The 6,000-nt window shown below is 34.1% G+C and overlaps 1 protein-coding gene across 1 annotated transcript in view; it reads left to right on the top strand.

Moving 5' to 3' along the window:
- The first annotated feature begins 721 nt into the window (after positions 1-721).
- TES (testin LIM domain protein) overlaps positions 722-6,000 on the top strand; it is a 103,184-nt gene continuing 97,905 nt past the window's right edge. The window contains exon 1 of the mRNA XM_052000726.1: positions 722-1,081. The gene's annotated coding sequence lies outside the window, so the exon portion shown is untranslated. The remainder of the gene's footprint in view (positions 1,082-6,000) is intronic.

Below are 6,000 nucleotides of genomic sequence, written 5' to 3'. Positions count from 1 at the left end.
ACCTTTAATAAATCTTATACCCCATATTTATTTTGAAAGGAAATAAATTCTAGAGTTTACCATGCATAAAAAAACCTTCTCCTGTATTCTATTAAGGATGAAAGGAAATAAAATCTAGAATTTACCATGTATATGCAAAAAAAGACATAAAATAAAATACATTGACTTCAATTCAATAACAATATATTTTTTCCTTATGCCCTTTACAACCTTCTCATAACTCTTGATCTAAACAAATTTGGAATACCAAAATATAAGGGTGGGAGTGAACATCCAGCTGGCAGTTAAAGGTATCACAGCCATAAACTCCTATCCCCTGGGGTCATGTATAGATATCAGAGTATGGATGAGAATTTATGCCATCCATGATGTGTGGGCTTGTAAGTACATATAAATGCCCAGGACAGGAAAACTTAGAACACCTGACGAGCGGCCTCAGGATCAGGATAGCCTGGCTTCAAGCTTTATCTCTGATCCATGCTGTCTATGTCATCTTGGACAAGGCACTTGGCCCCACAGGTCCTGAAGCAGTTTTAACTGCAGAACTATTGTCCCTCTGCCATGTTAGCTGTTTCCTTATCAGGAGCTCCTTATATCAATGAAATCACAATTCCAGACAATATTCATTAGTTTTACTTTTCTCTTGAAGAATCAGTTTCTATGGTGATATGTGGTAGAATTCTAATCCAGCTACCATTCTACTTTACTCTTCCATAGAAGAAGGTTTTGTGGGAGAAGAAGCAGAGGAAGGTCTTGAGCTGAAGAGTAAGAGGAAAGAGAAGAAAGAGCTTTGGTGATTTAGATGACTTTTGAATTGTAAAGAAGATCAGAGATTGAATTTGGGGAGGGAAAATTTGAAAAGAAGGGCTAGAGTTAAAAGAGTAGAAACATTAGCATAAAAGGACTCACATTGAAAGAAAAATATTTGAGGAGAAGGAGAAAAAGAGGAGGAAAGGGACCTGAAGAGGAGAAGGAGGAGGAGCAAAAGGAGAATGAGAAGGATTCTGATTGAAGGAGAAGGACCATTGAAAGAAGAGAAAGTGGAAGAGAAGTAATAGGAAGATAAGACTTAAAGGAAAAGGTAAGGTAAATAAGACAAGTTGGTAAGGCAAGGTAAGAAGTTGAGTGATGATCCAAAGTTTAAAGAAAATAGTTCTGCTGCTTGTTACCCTTGTCAAAGCAGTTTCCCACAGCAGTTATTCAAGGGAGCTATTATCAAGAAATACATGTGCTGGAGATCAAACTTGTTGAAGTAAGGAGAGCATTGGCATTGAGAGAAATTTGTAGTAATATACAAATTTATAATTAGGAATTTTTTTCCTATAGCAAAAGGCAGGAAAGGCCTAGAATTGGTGGGAGGATAAAGGAAAGAAAATAGAATTCCTAGGAAACAGACACAATTCTAGAACAGGAGATGAATTTACCCTGTGGGTCATCTGGTAACATATTCTATTGATTTGCAAAATTATGTAATAGCTAGGTTGCACATTACCAGCTCCAACATTTTAGCATTATGGAGGGAATCTACTTTCTAACAGATTTTTTTTTTACATACCCATATCTTCCTTCCATTACCACTATCCTAGGCTACCCAAGTATGAAGCACTAATTTCTCTTAATGATGTCAAGCACATAGTATGAAAACCAAGCCCAAGCATTCCCTTCCCCCCATGACAGCCTGAGCAAATTTCACCTTGTGATATTACCTCGGGAATGGGTAGAAGAATGGCATATGTATGTAGTCACAAGCCCACTCATCATCGATGGCATAAACTCATCTATACTCTGATTCTGTACATGGCCTCAAGGAATAGGAATTTATGACAGTGATACCTCTAAATACCAACAGGATATCCACTCTCTCCCTTCCATTTTAGTACTCCAATCCTGTTCACATTGGTTTAGTCCAAGCCTCTTTTCCATCATTGGAATAATTTTTTTAAATTGCTCAAACTTAATATAATTAAATGTTTGAAAATTAAACAACTTTATTACTTCTCATTCATCAAAATAGCAAAAATAATTAAAATATAACAAAATTAAATGCTAGCAAGATCATAGAAAAGTAGGTACACTAATTCTTCACTTGTGGAATTGCAACTAGTGAAATCTTTAAGATAAAAATCTGACAAGATGCAATAAAAGTTACAAAGAAGTATATATTATATCATTTCATTGTTATGAGTTTGCTCCAAAAGTCTTATAAAAATAAATGTATGATTTGAAATTTTTTCATACCAGTATTAATTATCATTGCAAGAAGTTCCCCCAAGAAGGGAAAGCTTAAATAAATGCTATTATGTTAATTTAATGAAATACTATATTTAAATTATAACATATAACAAATATGGGGATTCTAAAGAAATACAGAAATATCTTTATGAAAGTAGAAGGAGGAAAAGGATAAAGAAAAAAAAGCACATAGTGATGATTACTACATAAGAAAAAAGTAGAGATTGAATCAACAAATACAAAATATGTATGAAAACCTAAAGAGAACGCCTGTAAAGATATGAAATGTGCTGAAAATAATTTGAGTAGCAGAGCATGTTTAACTAGTGCCAATAGTTAATATTAAGCTTATAATAAAAATATTTTAAAATAAGAATGTCTCATTTTGTGAAGAAATTGAGCAACTACAGAAGAAGATGAGAGAAATACCAGCTGAGGCAGGAATAGAATCAATATTGTCATTGGAGTTGTACCAAAAGCTACCTAAGTAGGAAAAGGAAATAGATGAAGAGTTTGGTAAACAGATCAAATGCTTTGCTTATTATGTAATAGTGATATGAAACTCTGGTTAAACTGATAATATCCTTGTCCCTTTCTGAATAAAAAAAAAAAACAGATATTAAGTGTAAGGTTCTCTTAATGATAATTCCATAGTTCAAATAATGGAGAACCAACAGGGAAAGATTTCATTTTTTTCTTTAACTTTTTTTCTTTCCACTTCCCCTTGCATTGAAAAAAATATAACAAATATGGGTAGTTAGGCAAAACAAACTGCCACCTTATTATTTTATATCTCTTTCTACATTTTGAGTCCAAAATATATTTGTGTCTTTTAGAATCATGTCTAGTCATTGCATTGACCAGAAATCCTAAGTCTTTCAAGATTGTGTATTGAGTTAGAATAACACAAGATTTAGCTGCTTCTACATTAAAGAACTGGAGAGCTTGGAATATGATATTCTGGAGAGCAATGAAGCTAGGATTATAACCAAGAATCACCTACCAAACAAAATGGAATATAATCCTCCAGGGGAAAAGGTAGCTCTTCAATGAAGTAAAGGATTTTCAAGCATTTGTGATGAAAAGATTAGAATTAAATAGAAAATTTGATTTTCACATGTAGGACTCAGGAGAAAAATAAGGAGGTACTCAGGAAAGTGATATAAGGGGCTTAATAATGTAATTTTCCTACATGGAAGAATGATACTTGTAACTTATTAGAATGTTTTCATTATTATGGCAGTTAGAAGGAATGTATATAGACAAAGGATATAGAGGTGAGTTGAATATGAAGGGATAATAACCAAAAATATATAAAGAGTGAAAGAGGAATGTACTTGGAAAAAGGGAAAGGGAGAAGTGGAATGGTTTAAGTTATTTGCCAAAAAAGAAGAAAGAAAAATCTTTTACTGTGGAAGGGCAGAAGGGGAGGACAGGATAAGTGAGTTAACCTTACTCTCATCAGAAATGACTCAAATAGGAAATTACATACACCTTCAATATAGGTATAGAAATCTATTTTACCCTGCAGGAAAGTAGGAGAAGTGTATGTGGGAAGGTTGATAAAAAAGAGGGCATACTGGGGAAGGGAATGGACATTAGCAAAACACTTTTGAGGATGGACAGGGTGAAAAGAGAAACAAAATAGAATAAATTGGGGGAAATACAGTTATCAATAATAATTGTAAAAAGAATTTTGAAGCACGTTTCTCTGTTAAGGTATCATTTTTCAAATATATAAGGAACTGAGTCAAATTTATTAAAAAAAAAAAAGAGCTATGCCCCAATTGATAAATGATTAATAGATATGAACAAAGCTCAAAGGGGTTTAAAATCATGTGTATCCTTTGTCCTAACAATGCCACTGCTAGGCATAAATCCCAAAAGAGATGTTTAAAAAAGGAAAGGACCTATATGTACAATAATATTTATAGCAGCTCTCAGGGCAAAAGAAAAAAAAAAAAGAAAGAAAGAAAGAAAGAAAGAAAGAAACTGCGGGGGATGCCAACAACTGGGGAATGGCTGAATAAATTATGACATGTAATTATGGTGAATTATTATTGTTCTATTGGAAATGATGTGTAGTGCTCTCAGAAAAACCTGGAAAGTCTTCCTTGAACTCAAGCAAAGTGAATATACTATGTACTAAGTAATAGCAATGTTCTGGGATAATCAGCTGTGAATGATTTTACTCTTCTCACCAATACAATGATCCATGACTACTCTAAAGGATTTGGGATGAAAAATCCTATGGATACCCAGAGAAAGAACTGATTAGCAACATATCCGCAATTTTCAGTTTTAGAAATCTGCATGAACTATTGAAAGATTAAGTGATAGCCACTGAACGGCATAACATCTGAACATTTAAAGGAAAGTAAACGAACTAAAAAGACAAATAGATAAACAATAGTTATTTGGGGCTCCAACATAACCTTTTCAGACCTAAATGAATGTAAGAAAAAAAAAAAAGAACAAAGTTGTTTTGAATAGAATTTTAGAAAAAATAGATGATAGGTTTTTATAATGATTACTGAATGAAAATCATAGGAACACACACATATATTCAAAAATTAACGATAAGTTAGGGCATAATAAATTGATAAATTTAAAACTAAGAAATATTAAATATCTTTTATTTAGCATAACTTTTTATCAATTAAATATTATAATTAATTATATATATCCCTTAGTGAATTGCTCTCTAATTACTGATATTTTGCCTGGACTCTCTTTTTAATGACTAACATAGTCTCATATTCTAATGTTTTCCCCAGCCTAATGATTCTGAAGATCCAGTTGCTAATGTATTATCTATTTCCTATCCTCATCTGGCCTCAAATCTATCCGCACAATGTCCCCACTTCTTTAGATCTACCTGCAGCTTCTACTGTGTTTTTGGAATGGTTGTGCCTTAATTAATAACCTTTTTATTTTTTTTTTCTCCCTGGAAATCAGAATTAAGTGACTTGCTCAGAGCAACTAATAAGTGTCAAATGTCTGAGGTCAGATTTCAATTCAGGTCCTCCTGATTCCTGCAGGTGTTCTGTCCATTGTGCCACCTATCTTAAGCCACTTCTTTACTCATTTCTTCCCTCACTAATATATGTGTGTGTGTGTGTGTGTGTGTGTGTGTGTGTGTGTGTATTCCTCTTGGTGGTACCTCTTCCCTTGTCATCCCCTGATTCACTGGTCTCTCCCCACTGCCAAATTTAGGCACTTCCTATACCCACCTCCACTAAACAAACTCTCTTCCTTTAAACTTCATAAAACCTAAATTTACAGTTCAATGAAGATCCAGGGGCTATTATCTAAGAATGCCCCCAGGACATTCATTTTCTATTCTTATTAGTGATTCCTTGTACTTTCCCAAGCACTGGCTTCCCACCTTTGTATTTCCCATTACTTCCCTTCCCTATCCCCACCATTTGGTAAACTGAATTCACATAGGATACATGCTCACCATGTGGTCAGAAAAAACAAATAAAGAAACTTCTCAAGGTCTCTCAAGAACTCTGGAATTGATTGGGACATCATGGGAGACATTGTCACAGGACTGCCCAGCATTGCATTCCCTCATCAGAAAAGTGGACTTGGGTCCACTTTGACCCAAGTAGAATCAGCTCAGAAAAAAAAAATGCAAGTTGTGCAAAGTTAGAGAAGCCACCCCAAATGTTCATAGGAACTATCTGTGTCTGACCTGTGGCAGAGCATTCCAAGCTCTTATTGATCTGATCAGCAACAGTCAGATACGATGTAATTCAACTC

This window comes from Antechinus flavipes, chromosome 5, assembly GCF_016432865.1.
Source record: "Antechinus flavipes isolate AdamAnt ecotype Samford, QLD, Australia chromosome 5, AdamAnt_v2, whole genome shotgun sequence".
NCBI classification, from domain to species: Eukaryota; Metazoa; Chordata; class Mammalia; order Dasyuromorphia; family Dasyuridae; genus Antechinus; species Antechinus flavipes.
The sequence above is the reverse complement of the archived record's forward strand: the minus strand, read 5'-3'. Positions and strand labels throughout refer to the sequence as shown.